At 38.8% G+C, this 17,305-nt stretch overlaps 1 long non-coding RNA gene across 1 annotated transcript in view; it reads right to left on the minus strand.

Annotated features, from left to right (window-relative positions):
- Positions 1-974: 974 nt before the first annotated feature.
- The window catches only part of LOC137622837 (uncharacterized), a 77,965-nt gene continuing 61,634 nt past the window's right edge, over positions 975-17,305 (minus strand). Inside the window, exon 3 of the long non-coding RNA XR_011040489.1 lies at positions 975-1,080. This is a non-coding gene — a long non-coding RNA (uncharacterized lncRNA). The remainder of the gene's footprint in view (positions 1,081-17,305) is intronic.

Consider the following 17,305-nt stretch of genomic DNA (forward strand, 5'->3'; position numbering starts at 1 on the left):
ATAATTTCATGAGAAGTAACAATTAAAATAAAACATTTCATGAACAGTAACAACATTAAAGCAATAAAAACCAAAACCAGCTGATAAGTGGGGACGTAACAAAAACAAAACGAACGAATGAGAAAACAATAACAACAACAAACATTTGTTTAATATAGAACACAATGATCAGTAATAAACCCCAAAAGTGTTAAAAGACTTAGTACCTTCTCTTACCACTCGTCACTTGTAATATGAATAAACAAAGATAACTCAGTCTCGTCCCGATGCTCTCTCTTAATACCATCATTCCTGACGGTATGGATACGTTATCATATAAATATATAAATCACTATACATAAACATACAACAAATGCAGCCGTTTCTAGTATATTGCAGGACAAAAGCCTCAGACATGTCCTTTATGCATGTCTGCGTCCTGGCCAGTTTTCATCACCACGCTCGTCATTGAGGATTTGTGACGGTGGGAAACTTTAATAAACCAACCTATAGTCAATATTTTTTAATGAGGCACATTTGCACCGACTCGCAGCAGTGCCCTTTTAACTCGGAAAAGTTCCCTGCTCTCTGATTGGTTAGAATTATTTTCTCTAACCAATCAGCGAGCAGAAAACTTTTCCGAGCTATAAGGGCACCCCTGCGAGTGGGTGCAATACTGCCTCACTAAGAAGAATTGACTATAGTATGGGTGTCCCTGACTATAGTCCATTTCTTTTAGCGAGTCATATTTGCACCGACTCGCAGCGATGCCCTTTTAGCTCGGAAAAGTTTCCTGGTCGCTGATTGGTTAGAATTATCTTGTCTAACCAATCAGCGAGCAGGAAACTTTTCCGAGCTATAAGGGCACCCCTGCGAGTGGGTGCAATACTGCCTCACTAAAAAGAATTGACTACAGTATGGGTGTCCCTGACTAGTACACCTTTGCTGATCAGAAAGGGATACATAAACATATAACCAATTAAATGCTAAACTGACCTTCTATGTAGAGGAGAGAGGAGGGGAGGGGGCAGGTCCTGATATGACTCAGTGGCACATAGCGGCAACCTCCGGCACTCTGGCCTCTGCTGCCTTCAACTTAATCTGTTTTGGGGGAAAAGAAATGATTAATAACAAGATAATTAAATAAGAAAGAGGAAGAGAGAGACAGAGAAAAGAAATAATTATTAACTATAGTCAATTTCTTATAGCGATGCAGATTTGCACCGACTCACAGCGGTGCCCTTTTAGCTCGTTAAAGTTTCCTGATCGCTGATTGGTTGGACGAGATAATTCTAACCAATCAGCGATCAGGAAACTTTTCCGAGCTAAAAGGGCACCGCTGTGAGTCGGTGCAAATCTGCTTCGATAAAAGAAATGGACTATAGAATCTTGAATAATTAAGTGGAAGAAGGAGAGACAGAAATGAGAGGCCTATTAAAGATGATCTTAAATGAGAGAGAGAGAGAGAGAGAGAGAGAGAGAGAGAGAGAGGAAATAATAATTAACAGGAATCTTGAATAATCAAGTGGAGGAAGGAGACAGAGAAGAGGTGACTATTAACAATAATATTGAATAATTAAGTGGAAGAGGCAGCGAAAAAAAAATAATGATTAACTAGAATCTTGAATAATCTGTAAATATAAGACAAAAAAATAAATAATTATGAACAAGAATCTCAAATAATTAAGTGGAAGAGAGACAGAGAAAAGAAATAATTATTAATTAGAATCTAAAAAAAACTAAATGGAAGAAGAAGACAGAAAAGATATGACTATTAACGATATTCTCAAATAATCAAGTAGAAGGAGAGACAAAAAGAAATAATTAACAAGAATTTAAATAATTAAGTGGAATGAGAGAAAAGGAATGATTATTAACGGATAACAGAGAGAGAGAGAGAGAGAGAGAGAGAGAGAGAATGATTATTAACTAGATCTCAAATAACAGAGAGAGAGAGAGAGAGAGAGAGAGAGAGAATGATTATAAACAAGAATATGTAATAAATAATTGAAAACCCTACTTATAAAGTTTGACAGGGCTTGATATAATTCATAGGAGATTGTTATTATTTAATTACTGTAATATTCTCTCTCTCTCTCTTACGAAACAATCTCAACATCGCTTATTCCTCTGTGTATATATATAAACTGTATATATATATATATATATATATATATATATATATATATATATATATATATATATATATATATATATATATATATATATATATATATAATTGCGTGTGTTTGTTTGTGAAAATAAAAGGAAGAGTGCAAATGATCAACAAAATAGGCTACTCGTGGTTTGTGTGTTTATGTGGTCTGTATATATATATATATATATATATATATATATATATATATATATATGTGTGTGTGTGTGTGTGTGTGTGTATGTGTGTGTGTGTGTATCTTCCCTATTTTCCAAGAGAGCGACGTTGCTGGTCTTAGGCCGTTTCGCATCTCGGACTTAACTCACAGGTTTAATACACACAAAATAAATTTCTGGATATGTCAACAAATGCACATAAAGAATCAACAGAAATTATCAAAAGCCTTCTCCGTCTGGATTAGGAACCAAATACGAACACTTTTTCTTCCCCACCGTTATTCCTACATTAAAGGGTCGGTTGCTTGATGCACCCTCTCCAATGACTTCTATCAAAGGCATCCTCTTCCACCAAACCTCTTCTCTCCATATCATCCTTCACCTTATCTTCTTTCCCACCATTATCCCTACATTAAAGGGTCGGTTGCTTAATGCGCCCTCTCCAATGCTTTCTATCCCAGGAATCCTCTTCCACCAAACCTCTTCTCTCCACTGGTGGGTATAAAAAGGACGTTCCAAACTACTGGAGTAATATTGTGAGTGCGTGTGTATGTATGTGTATTTGTGTGTGTACATAATCACAATTACGCACCCAAAGGATATAAGAAAATGGTGTAATCGTAAGATGAAGAAAAAAAACCGAGAGGAAGGGTTGGAACCTCATTTGCAAAGTTTAGAAAAAAAAACCAAATGCGGTTGAAGAAAGACGAAGAAAAATTGTGACATGCCTTATGTCACCCATGGCTGGCACCCTCCCTCCCCCCCCTCTCTCTCTCTCGGCAAACATGTTTCTGAACGTGACTTTACATAATAGGGAAAGGAGGCTCACCCCAATGACACGCCTCCCCTGATGACAACCTCAGTCGCTCTCTCTCTCTCTCTCTCTCTCTCTCTCTCTCTCTCTCTCTCCTAACAACCCATAACTATATAGCTTAGCTCTCCCTCTTTCTTATAACAGGGTCCCTTTCTCTCCCTATAATGGAACTCTTTCCCTTTTCTATCGAACTCTCTCACTCTCCCTTTCTCGCTCTCTCTCTCATAACAACCCTTTCTCTTTACTTCTACCAGATGTATTTTTCTCTCCTTCCCCAGTAACCGCTCTCTCTCTCTCTCTCTCTCTCTCTCTCTCTCTCTCTCTCTCTCTCTCTCTCTCTCAACCGCAACAGCCTGAAGAGCTACTCTTACTTGCTAACTAACACGATCGCATTTCGTATAATCTTGCAAGTCTCTGGTAACCTATGCCGAGTTATTATATATTCGACAGATCTCTCTCTCTCTCTCTCTCTCTCTCTCTCTCTCTCAACCACCAACGAGATGTATACATAGTTTTCCCAGGGAAGCTTTATGCGCGTCTTAGATACAATTGCATTATTACTCTCTCTCTCTCTCTCTCTCTCTCTCTCTCTCTCTCTCTCTCTCTCTCTCTCTCTCTCTCTCTCTCTCTCTCTCTCTCTCTCGACTTACCACAAATTACCCCAGAGGTAACGGATACAAACTGCAATTGAAAAGATACAACACCCTCAATGTGGTAATTTCTTTAAATGCAAAATATAAAATACATGGAACAGACTTCCACCGGATGTGGTAAGCAGTAACAGGGTAAACAAGTTCAGGAATAAATTAGACAATATAAAAACTCTAAACATACTAATTCGCTTTACCCAAGAGTAAATGGAGTCTCCGCAGATGGAATAAAAAGTCTTTGAGTCATTATAAATCTCTCTCTCTCTCTCTCTCTCTCTCTCTCTCTCTCTCTCTCTCTCTCTCTCTCTCTCTCTCTCTCTCTCTCTAAACTTACACAATAATCTAAATACAGAATAGGAAATGTAAATCTAGAACAAGTAAACGAATCGTCAAATTAAAAATGGCTCCGGAAATGAAGCAAAATTCACGACAATTCTATATTGATGCGATTTGGTAATACATGTAGGTCATAATGAGAGAGAGAGAGAGAGAGAGAGAGAGAGAGAGAGAGAGAGAGAGAGAGAGAGAGAACCGTCGTTATCCTGAAGGGAGCAATATACAATATCCTTAAGGAAAGACTTCGAAACAGCAGGATGATCTGAAGATATCCTACAAGGACCGTTGACCTAACGAAGGAGGTCGACCTCATAAAGGGATCCTTTGAAGAAGAATAATGACACTGATGACTCCTATGATGATGATGACGACGTCATAAACGTAATATCACTGTACCCCTATTGTAACTCTGTATATGGCTTTTGCTGAAATAAAGATTACTATGATTATTATTATTATTATTATTATTATTATTATTATTATTATCATTGATACGATGAAAGCGTTTATTCATTTGATAATGACACTAATAAAAACACGGCTTTAATTTTCTCTTATTTGTGAACTGACCTTACGAAAATACATATTCGTTATTCAACTAATACACCTAATAAACTTTACTATTCACTACCCAAATGAAAGCAAGAATGAATGGTGTTAAATGTTGGTTTGTTTGTCCTATGAAAACGCACCCAACGTTCGTTTACGCTGGTAAGTGTAGTGTTTGTCCAATGAGAACGCACCCAGGTTTGTTGACATTATCGAAATAGTTGATTTATTGAAAATATGTTTATTTGAAAGGTTGATGTTATTATGATTGGGTCATTACAATTATAAAGAGTAATCCATGTGAATTGTGATTTTATTGTGAAAACTGTATTAATTTCTCAAGTGGATGGGAGCCGGGACTTCCCCTCTCCCGTTTTCGTCACATATTTGTATTTTTTTTACCTTTGGGGAAGCTTTAAAGAGAATAAAAGTAAGAAATTTATGTTTTGCTGGTTAAATGGATTTGTCTTGTCTGTATCACAATGTTATCTATTTTTTTTATGTGAAGTTTTCTACAAAAAGGAACCATGGGACCTGCGTGCTCCCCCAAGCTCTGGTTTGAATCTGTAGTAGAGAGAGAGAGGAAATAAAGAGAAAACGGAAAGGTCGTTTCCTTTCTCCCGTAGTTTAATTTTGAGTATTACGAGAAAATTGAGGAGGCTATGCCTCAAACTGAGGGGCTTATGGCCCACATTCAACATGGTGCCCAGACCCGGGAATCAGATGAGAGCGAGGCTGAATTTACTGGATTCCCCAACGTAAATCAACTTAGGAGAGCAGTGCTGCAGAGAGAGAAGGCAACAATATGGCTGCGTTGTGCCTCAGAAGATTTGACCAGAGCCATGGCCGGTAATCCGACCTGGCATGAAATTACAAGTCTCGTAAAAGACTACGATAATAAGAAGGCCGACTGGGAAGAAATAATTCAGCGAGACCAGAATTCTATAGAGGATGTTGATGAGCTCCAGAGAAGAATACTTGAAGACCACCATTTTCTGAAAGAGGTAAGAAAAATCCGTACTGAAGCAGCATCTACCTTAGAGAGGCTGGGCAAGGACAGAAACTTGGTTGCTAATAGGTCCAGTGAAGATATTAATTCAGGCAGTGAAGTCGGTAATGAGGGTTTTAGTGTGCAATTGCCTAAACTCCAGCTAGTGAAATTTGGCGGGAAAATAACAGAGTGGCGGCCATTTTGGGACCAATTTATGGCACTTGTGGACGATCAGCCTATGCCTCTTGTTTCCAAATTTATGTATCTTCAATCTGTTTTAGAGGGTGAGGCTAGGGGTGTACTACAGGGCCTCACCCAAACAACAGCTAATTACAAGATAGCCTGTGAGTTGTTAGAAGAAAGGTATGGCGATCCAGAAAACATTATATCAGCTCACCTTCAAGCCCTAATGCAACTTAGCTCATCTAGGAGCGCAAGGACTGAAATTCACACGTCCTCTTTGCGGAAATTACAGGATGAGTTAGTAGGCCATGTGCGCAGTTTGGAGGCCCTTGGAGTTGGAGGTGAACAGTACGGGCGGATCTTGGTGCCTATGATCCTTGCTCTGTTACCTCATGACATAAGGTTGGACTGGTCGCGTAGTGGACGGAAAAGAGGAGATCTCGACGGATTGCTGAAGTTCTTGCAACGAGAAGTGGAAGGCAGAGAGAGGGCAGAGGCTATCAAGAGACTAAGCCTTGGAAAATCCGAGGAACCCAGTGTAGAACGACGGACTAAAAAGCACACTCCCAGTTCAGCCTCTGCCCTTCAAACTTCATCAGAAGAAAGTGGTTCGAAGACGTTTTGCGCATTCTGTGGAAAGCTGCATCCCAGTGAAAGGTGTTTAGGTATAACTAAGCTCCCCCTTGCAGAAAGAGAAGAAGCCGTGCGTAATCGGCGTTTGTGTTTTAAGTGTTTATCTAAAAGCCATTATGCCAAGGCCTGTTGGGCTAAGTGTTCAAAGTGCAAGACTGGGAATCACAACTCCCTTGTATGTCGGAGATCTGAAACGAAACCCTCCGTAACAGCTAGTGAAATTAAACCTGAAGTAGAGGGAGTGCAAGAGGGGTCAAATTCTGTGACCCATGTGGGGGTAGCACCTTGTGAGGTGAAAAACAAGGTTAATTCAAGGTGTTGTGTATTGCAGACGGCCCAAGTCAGGGTAGTAGGCCATCAGGGTATCACATTTGCTACTGTAATGTTTGATACAGGGTCAGATCGGTCTTACATTTCAAGGGAACTGGTCAAACGGGTCAAGCCTAAGTGGCTGACTTCTGAGTATTTATCATTTTCTGCCTTTGGTGGAGGGAAAGCCTCTAAGGCAGATTTGTGTAGTATTTATGAAATAATGAGTGTAGGGGCAAATGATCACAAATATAGTTTTAAGGTTGCTGAGATTGATGTAATTTGTCCTCCGTTATCTAGGTCCAAAGTGGACCCTAAGTGTTTAGAACCTTTTTCTCACCTTAAGTTGATCGATGAGTATGGATCCCATCGAAATTTACATATTGATATGTTGATAGGCCTTGATTTATATTGGAAGATGATGATCCCCAACCAGGTTATGTATCAGGATGGGCTTGTGGCCCAGGAGACAATTTTTGGTTGGATTTTGTCCGGATCCTTTAATAGGTCTGAAGGTAATATTGGTGTAAGTGTACAATTGTTAGCAACTGAGAATGTACAAGAGTGTAGTTTGAGTCAATTTTGGGATCTAGAGTCTGTTGGCATAAAACCCAACGAACTACATTCTGAGGCGATGAACCCTGACCCAGTCTTGGTTCAATTTGAGAATTTGGTAAGTTTTAAAGATGGTCGCTATGAAGTGGCCCTACCATGGAAATCTGAGAATATGAAATTAGATTTGATCAATAATGAACATCATGCTTTGAGAAGATTGGAAGGTCTCTATAATAGGTTAGGTAAAAACCCCTGTCTGCAGGAAAAGTATTTTAAGGTGTTTAATGAGTATGAAAAGGAGGGTATTATTGAAGAAATTCCTTCCCATCAACGGGAAGGTGGGTATCCTATATTTTATTTGCCTCATCGGCCTGTGGTACGGGAAGGGAGCCTAACCACCAAGGTGAGGCCTGTTTTTGATGGATCTGCACGTGGCAGTAATGGAGTATCTCTGAATGATTGTTTAGAAAGTGGTCCTTCACTCAACCCTGATTTAGTTGAGGTGTTGTTAAGATTTAGAAGGTGGAGGGTGGCCTTAACAGCTGATATTACAAAGGCTTTTCTTCAAATAAAGGTAAGAAGGGAGGACCGTGATGTTCATAGGTTTTTGTTGAAAGAGGGGAACAATGTTAAACATTTCAGATTTATAAGAATGCCCTTTGGTAATAAGAGTAGTCCATTTTTATTAAATGCCACCTTAAAATTTCATTTAAAGAAATACCCTCTCACAGAGGTGGTTTCTGAACTGTATGAGAATCTTTATGTAGATGATTGGCTATCTGGGGCTGATAGTCCCGCAGAAGCAAGTTTAAGATTTGAAGAAGCCTATGGTATCCTGCAGGAGGCTGGTATGTCATTGTCAAAGTGTACTTCTAATTGTAAGACTTTAACTATAACTGAAGGTTCTAGTGAAGAGAGTGTCAAGGTTCTAGGCCTCCACTGGGTATCCTCCCCTGACTGTTTTACCTTTAAGGTTGAGAACCTGGACCCCTTTGGAGATATTGTTTGTACCAAAAGAAATGTGCTAAGCCTCATAGCTCGGTGTTTTGATCCCTTGGGGCTCATATGTCCGTTTGTTATGCATGCAAAAATACTGTTTCAAGAAATCTGGAGATTAGGTTTAGATTGGGATGAGCTATTACCCGAGGCTATGCAAGGCAGAGTTAAATTATGGGTTGTAGGATTTTCTGTGCTTGAGTCATTTAGAGTAGATCGGTACTTGTTTTCTGAGTCACCCTTTAAGGAAATTCCTAATGTTCAATTCCATGCATTTAGTGATGCTTCAGAAAAGGGTTATGGTGCTTGTGTTTATGTGAGAGTGCCTGAGGGGGATAAATTCAAGGTATCGCTGGTTGTTGCAAGAGGCAAGGTAGCCCCTATAAAAAGGGTTTCCCTTCCTAGGCTTGAATTACTCGGAGCCCTGTTATGTGCTAGACTTGTTGTGTTTGTGACGTCCGCCTTGCAGCTGGGTAAAGAGGTTTCTGTTCAATGTTGGACGGATTCCACAGTAGCCCTAGCTTGGATAAAGGGGGACCCCAATAGATGGAAAACCTTTGTGGCTAACAGGGTTGTTGAGATTCAACATTTGACACCTCCTTCATGTTGGCAGCATTGTCCAGGCAAGGACAACCCAGCGGATCTTGTATCTCGAGGTGTTTTTGCTGAGCAGCTTTTGCAGTCTGATATTTGGCTGAAGGGTCCTCCTTGGCTCTGTTCCTCCCCGCTCCCTCATCAGGAAGGCAGGGGGGCGGACATTCCTTCAGAAGAGATATGTGATACTGACACAGTTTGTGTTGCAGTTGAAAATGAGCCGCCCTTATTTGAATTCACCCGATGGAGTTCCTTTACAAAGGCCCTTAATGTAGTAGGTTGGGTACTGAGATTTGTTGGGAATTGCAGACCTTCGTCCCGCAAATTAAGTGGACCTTTAACCTATGGAGAATTGACGAAGGCTAAGGTACAACTGCTGTACTTTGTGCAACGAGAGGCCTTTGCAAAGGAAGTAAATGCTCTGAGTAGATCTCTCCCCCTCACAAGGGGTTCTTCCTTGATTAAACTTGATCCTTACCTAGATGAGGATGGGCTACTGAGAATAAAAGGGCGCTTAGAGAATGCAGACTTGAGTTTTGAGAGTAAGCACCCTATAATAATTCCTGGTACCCACATTGCTTTACTGTTAGTTCGTTTCCAGCATAAGTTGCTCAAGCATGCTGGTGTTGCTACACTTGTATCCACTTTACGAAACAGTTACTGGATCATTCGCCTTCGTCAGATTGCAAAGAAGGTTTGTCGAGAATGTGTGGCTTGTCGGCGTTGTGATGCCTCTGCTTGTTCCCAGCCTGTGGGGCCACTTCCCGAGTTGAGAGTTAAGTCGGCTCCTCCATTCACGGTTACAGGTCTGGATTTTGCTGGTCCTTTATTTTGTATTGATTTTCCATCCAAGAAATTGTATATACTTCTTTTTACCTGTGCTGTCATTCGAGCTGTTCATTTAGAGCTCACCGAGTCTCTTTCGGTTGTTGATTGTAATTTGGCCATTAGACGGTTTGTAGCTAGACGGGGTGTTCCAACAGTGTTCTACTCTGACAATGCTAGAACCTTTGTGAGTGTCTCCAACCTGTTAAGAGAACATTATGGCTCGTTGACGCCCCAATGGAAGTTTATTGTACCTAATGCTCCTTGGTGGGGAGGCTGGTGGGAACGCCTCATTAGATCTGTGAAAGTTGCACTGAGGAAAACATTGGGCACTAATTCTTTGTCCAAGAGTGAATTAGAGACTACACTTCATGAGGTGGAAGCTTGTATTAATTCTAGACCCTTGACATTTGTAGGTGAGGAACCTGATATCGCAAATCCTCTTACCCCTTCCCATTTCCTAATTGGCCGTTCTGCAGGTTTTCAGTTAGAGTTAGTAGATGAGCCAGACTGGTGTGTATCCTCAAAGGATTTGTGTGTAAGAGAAGCTGTGCGTCTGGGTCAGTTAGACAAATTTTGGAGAATATGGCAGACTGAGTATCTTAGAAACCTGCCTTGTATGGTGAAGGGGTTCAAGCCAAATTGTAACCTTAAAGAGGGTTCTGTTGTACTAGTAAAGGATGAACGGGTGCCAAGGTTAAGGTGGCCTCTTGGAGTTATTACTAAGTTGTATCCTGGAAAAGATGGGGTTGTTAGAAGTGTTGAGGTTAAAACCAAACGTAGATTTATATCCAGACCTGTGCAAAATTTGTATAATCTAGAAATAACAGATTTGAAGGGTGAAATGGGTAGTAATTCCCAGGAGGAGAGACTTGAGAATCTTAGACAGGAGCCTGTAGAATCACCCTTAGTGTCTAATGTTGGTAAGTCCCGAAAGGGAAGACCTATTAAGGTTCCTATTAAACTTGACTTGTAGATTAAGGTAATAAGATAGCCTTGGAAGGCTCTGATGATGATAGGAGTGTTGAGACACTCCTATGGTGGGGAGGATGTTAAATGTTGGTTTGTTTGTCCTATGAAAACGCACCCAACGTTCGTTTACGCTGGTAAGTGTAGTGTTTGTCCAATGAGAACGCACCCAGGTTTGTTGACATTATCGAAATAGTTGATTTATTGAAAATATGTTTATTTGAAAGGTTGATGTTATTATGATTGGGTCATTACAATTATAAAGAGTAATCCATGTGAATTGTGATTTTATTGTGAAAACTGTATTAATTTCTCAAGTGGATGGGAGCCGGGACTTCCCCTCTCCCGTTTTCGTCACATATTTGTATTTTTTTTACCTTTGGGGAAGCTTTAAAGAGAATAAAAGTAAGAAATTTATGTTTTGCTGGTTAAATGGATTTGTCTTGTCTGTATCACAATGTTATCTATTTTTTTTATGTGAAGTTTTCTACAAAAAGGAACCATGGGACCTGCGTGCTCCCCCAAGCTCTGGTTTGAATCTGTAGTAGAGAGAGAGAGGAAATAAAGAGAAAACGGAAAGGTCGTTTCCTTTCTCCCGTAGTTTAATTTTGAGTATTACGAGAAAATTGAGGAGGCTATGCCTCAAACTGAGGGGCTTATGGCCCACATTCAACAAATGGAATAAGTAAGCGGATATCGGACACCCCCCCCCCACCCCACCCCCGAGAATTCACCGGACGAAGTAAAAGATAAAAATAGCAGAATCTCAAACAAATTACATGAATGTCATGCGGCTGTCCCAGCTGATGTGATTAGCACGTGTTGTTAATTTCGTGGGGCTTAATATGATGGCCCTTGAGGGAGATTTATTTGGTTATCTGAATATCATAGCCCTGTGTCTTTCCAAAATAGGTTTTATTCGCAATCCAATGTAGAGAGACTCAGGAATCCCTAGCACGCCTCTCTCTGCGGAAGTGCACCCTTTCACACCTTTTCTGCGAGGCGAGTTCTTGTGTTTAGCCCCCACCTCTGCCATTTCCCCTTGCACTATCTGTTTGGTTACTAGCCGCGCAGTCAGGGTAACACGGTGACAAGTGTGCCAGGAATACCTGTATCTAACTGTACATCTAATCTAACAGAGGAGAGAGAGAGAGAGAGAGAGAGAGAGAGAGAGAAGAGGGGGGGGGAATTGGAAAGCAAGCTGGTGATCTGTGGAGACGTGGCATCAGCGGAGGAATCCTTTTCATACGAGGTGGCGTCCCCTATCGACCGTTTCTCAATGCGTTGAGAAAAGGCCTTGCGATTTAACCTATGAAGCTATTTGGTGTCCCTTTGTACATAAGGGAAAACCCCCAAGGTTGCAATATGAAAGAACAGTTAAGAGGCTGAATAGAAAGATGGAAGGAAGAGAAGACTTCGGTCAAAAGATGAATAGGGAAATGACTATAAAAAAAAAATTTATATGTTCCTACAGAGGAATAGATATGGAGAGCATATTAAAGCAATATCTATAAATAGATTATTATCATCCTTTATCATAAACTGGCCTAGCAACAGAAAGGACTCACACTGCTAATGTATTATGCGAGCTGATTTCGTTTCCTCTCTCGAGAGAGCAAGCCTCGGGTTTCAGAGAAGAGTGTATCTTACACAAGTAGGATCCCCACCACAAACGTGACATTGCATGAAACTTTGGGATGCCTGATTCTGTTTTGAGGTTAAAAGATCTTCTGAAAGTCAAAATTGAAGCCTATCAACCACCAAACGACTGTTTGTCACTCTGCGACAATTCTGCATCACGCAGAAGAACGTGAGAAGAAATTATTTCATTCTCGAGTCCTGTTTGATTCAGGTCACCAACTAAAGAGCAGACATGTTCCTTGAATTATTTAAACTGGTCGAAAGGTTGTAGAAAGCAGAGAGTAAATATCTAGGACTTTCTTCTTTCGTGAGTTGTATAGCCATGTTTCAAATAAGTAGTATTTTAGGTTGAGGGATGTAACTTTGATAAATGCTGTAATGAGAGTTGTAGAAATCGTAATAATGTAATCAATTAGCAGAATGTGCAAAGCTTTATCCTACTCGGTACTGGTTGACCATGTTCCTGATGTAGGGCAATGCAGGTTTATGAGTTGTAAGTACCCTACTGGAAACGTTCCTAGCAGTGAGTTAAGTACCCTACTGGAAACGTTCCTAGCTGTGAGTTAAGTACCCTACTGGAAACGTTCCTAGCTGTGAGTTAAGTACCCTACTGGAAACGTTCCTAGCTGGTGATCTGCTGGACTGGAGTTCGAGCTCCGCATAAGCTCAATAGTTGAGTCATGAGCAACCATTGCCTGGCGCTCCCTGGTCTAAGTCTGTTGGAGAGGGGGCTTGGGCGCTAAACATATGTATATATAATAAGTCTCTAGTGCATTATCCTTGCCTCTGCCATTCATGGGCGAAATGGAATTTCAAACAGAAAATTTATTGACAGAAAATATTTTGATTGAATTGTAAATCAGTTTGTGAAAACTGAGGTTCCTCGGTTCTGAAATTGTTTAAACTGAACTAAACTCTATAAACTTCCTGGCTAGTACAGTGGTAACAACGTGTTCGCCTAGCATTTGCGTAGCAGCAGATCGATCGCAGCCGGGGCTGTTTATTGGGGGAGGCCACTTCTGTGGTTGGGCACCACAGTGGGGGCTTGGGCATGCCCGGCTGACGTTCTGGCGAGTATCTATTCTGATGAAAATGGAACTAAAACAAGACTCCTTTACCTTTTAACTTTACATTACACTTAGGGTCCTAAGAATTGTAGATAGATGAAATAATAAGAACTGTTATTTACTAAGGGCCGGAAATTGCCAACCATAACAGGTTTCCTTCCGTAGGTCATACGTAATCATTTTGGTGTCTTTTTAATTATTACTAAAACCGCATTATATATGACATTTCTGTTTTGACGTTGTTACTGTTATTTGAATGATTTATTGTTAATTTGTTCTCATCAATTATTTATTTCCTTATTTCCTTTCCTCACTGGGCTATTTTTCCCTATTGGAGCCCTTGGGCTTATAGCATCTTGCTTTACAACTTGGGTTGTAGCTTTGCTAGTAATAATAATAATAATAATAATAATAATAATAATAATAATAATAATAATAATAATTAGACTGGTTTCTATGTAAACTAAACGTCTGGTTCATACACAAAAATTACTCAAATACTACAAGGACAAGACTCACGAAAACTTAATTATTAAGCTACAATTTTCTAATATACTTTACATATGAAAACAGGAACGCTAAATAAGAAAAAAAGATAAAAATACTAAAAATCAAAACGTTTGAAACATGAACAAAATAAAAACGTTAGAACACTAAATAAGAAAAACGTTTGAAACACTAAAAACGGAAACATTAAAAACTAAAAACCATACGTTATAGATAAAAAGAAAAAACTGTAAAAACACTAAAAAGTAAAAACGGTAAAAACTAAAAAATTAACGTAAGAATTCACTAAAAAATAGAAACGTTAGAAACACTAAAAACATAAACCTTAAAAACTAAAAAAAAAACATACGTTAATACGGTAAAAACACTAAAAAGTAAAAACGGTAAAAACACTAAAAAGTAAAAACGGTAAAAACACTAAAAAGTAAAAACTGCAAAAACACTAAAAAGTAAAAGCGGTAAAAACACTAAAAAGTAAAAACGGTAAAAACAATAAAAAATAAACGTAAAAAACACTAAAAAATAAAAACGTTAGAAACACTAAACAAGAAAAACGTTTGAAACACTAAAAACAAAAAACCTTAAAAACTTAAAAAAAAACATACGTTATAAACACTAAAAAGTAAAAACGGTAAAAACACTAAAAAGTAAAAACGATAAAAACACTAAAAAACATAAAAATGTAACCAAGTAGGCTACCAAGAATAAGACAAACTGTTTCAAAAGGAATTCAAGACGGAGTTCCTGAAGAATTTCATAAGGCGAAAAGTTTCCAGAATTAAATTTCTTCATTCCAAGGAATTTCATTTAGGGCTTTGACTCAACATGATCCTTCCCAAACTTATCTGCCATATTATTATCATTATTATTATTAATATTATTATTATTATAAATATTATTATTATTATTATTATTATTATTATTATTATTACTAGCTAAGCTACAACCCTAGTTGGAAAAGCAAGATGCTACAAGGGGTATTTAGACAACAGTTTTAGAGGCGTTTTAGAGAAACAACCAGATGTGCTAAATACTTGGTTGAAATCAAAGGGTAATCGAGTTTAAAGGTCGCTCGTGAATGGAAGAAGAAATGGACAGTTGCAATGCCATAGAGCAACACCCAAGCTAGGATCAGGGAGGGCCAGGAAATGGCTGATTATGACTCAGCATGTAAACCTATAGACTCCCCTAAAACCCCCTTAGCTCACAAGGATGGCGAGGTTACAGATACAACAAAAAACTATCGAGCTTGAGCGAGACTCGAACCCTACTCCGGTAGATCATCAGGCAGGGACGTTTCCAATAGGCTACCACAACCTGAGTGAATACATTTGACCAAAGAGAGAGAGAGAGAGAGAGAGAGAGAGAGAGAGAGAGAGAGAGAGAGAGAGAGAGAGAGAGAGAGAGAGAGAGAGAGAGGATTTTAAAATGTCTCAAATACTTTTTATTCCATTTGCGGAGACTCCATTTGGTCTTGGGTAAAGCGAATTAGTTTGTTTAGAGTTTTTATATTGTCTAACTTATTCCTGAACTTGTTTACCCTGTTACTGCTTACCACATCCGGTGGAAGTCTGTTCCATGTATTTTATATTTTGTATTTAAAGAAATTACCACATTGAGGGTGTTGTATCTTTTCAATTGCAGTTTGTAACCGTTACCTCTGGGGTGAGAGAGAGAGAGAGAGAGAGAGAGTGGAATTGGCGCCATAAAGTCCGTCGCTGGAACCGGAGAGGTCATCCAGTACTAAGACGTAAATAGGGGGAACTTCAAATGCCTTGGAAAGATAGAGATTGGACAGTCGGCGAGGAAAAGTAGAAACCTAAAAAGTGGATTATGTATAACGTCGTTCTTTTCATCGGAGTTCATCAAGCCTGTGTTAAAATCTTTGAGTTGTGGACCTGGCTATAAGTCTAATTTTGGATCACAGATTTGACAAGTCCATCAAGGCAGTGTTAAAATGAGCAGTATTTATTAATCTGGCTGTTATATGACTGGTTTTGGAACAGAGATTTGGTAAGTCCATAAAACATGTGCCAAACTAAGCAGTAATTCGTGAGCTTGATTGTCAGTAGACTGTTGTTGGAATAAAGATTTGATAAGCCTATCAAACATGTGCCAAACTAAGCAGTAATTCGTGAGCTTGATTGTCAGTAGACTGTTGTTGGAATAAAGATTTGATAAGCCTATCAAACATGTGCCAAACTAAGCAGTAATTCGTGAGTTTGATTGTCAGTAGACTGTTGTTGGAATAAAGATTTGATAAGCCTATCAAACATGTGCCACACTAAGCAGTAATTCGTGAGCTTGATTGTCAGTAGACTGTTGTTGGAATAAAGATTTGACAAGTCCATTATATTAATGTTAAAATAGGCAGTAACTTATAAACTCGGCTGATAGTGGACTGCTGGTATACCACAGATTTGTTAAGTCTATCAAACCTATGTTTAAATATGCAGTAACTTATGAACTTGGGTGTTAGTGGACTCCTGTTGGAACTCAGCTTTGATGGGAGAAAAAAAAAGAAAAAATAAATAAATAAATAAATAAATAAATAAATAACTGCCTGTAATGATCATCTTTGTCAAAACTACGTGCCCTCGAAAAAAATTAAACAGGGAAGGATCGGATTGGCAATCATTGCCCAGCACATTCTAGATATCTATTTTCTATTGTATGAGAATTTACGTAAATGGGGAAAGCAATAATGAGAAACGAGGCAATTGTGACTAAATAGAATTTGAAATGAATCTTCCGTCGAAAACAGGTTCGACAAACTGAGCAATGACGTGACTTCATTATCTGACAAGATATCCTGGTATTTGGTGGATCATAACAAAAACAGGAAGTTAATTTACATTTCATTATCTCATCTAAATACACTGATGGATATATAAAAAAATAATGTATATATATATATATATATATATATATATATATATATATATATATATATATATATATATATATATATATGTATACCGTATGTTATATAAAATACATGCATGCATATATATATATATATATATATATATATATATATATAAGACTTATTACACACAACTATATAAAAGACTTAATAACTAATATAACTAGTCACCCGCAGGAGATGATGACCACCCATCCAGACCAGCAACCCACAGACCAAACGGATCAATGGGTCACCGGTAACTGAACAGGCTTACCTGATCCGTTTGGTCTGTGGGTTGCTGGTCTGGATGGGTGGTCATCATCTCCTGCGGGTGACTAGTTATATTAGTTATTAAGTCTTTTATATAGTTGTGTGTAATAAGTATTTTTTTAAGGTTTTATGTTCCTTGATTGGTTGATTTTAAAACTAATTGATCAATTCATGAAAGTGTATCTTCCTAACTATGTA

The sequence above is a fragment of the Palaemon carinicauda genome, chromosome 29, assembly GCF_036898095.1.
Source record: "Palaemon carinicauda isolate YSFRI2023 chromosome 29, ASM3689809v2, whole genome shotgun sequence".
Taxonomy (NCBI): Eukaryota; Metazoa; Arthropoda; class Malacostraca; order Decapoda; family Palaemonidae; genus Palaemon; species Palaemon carinicauda.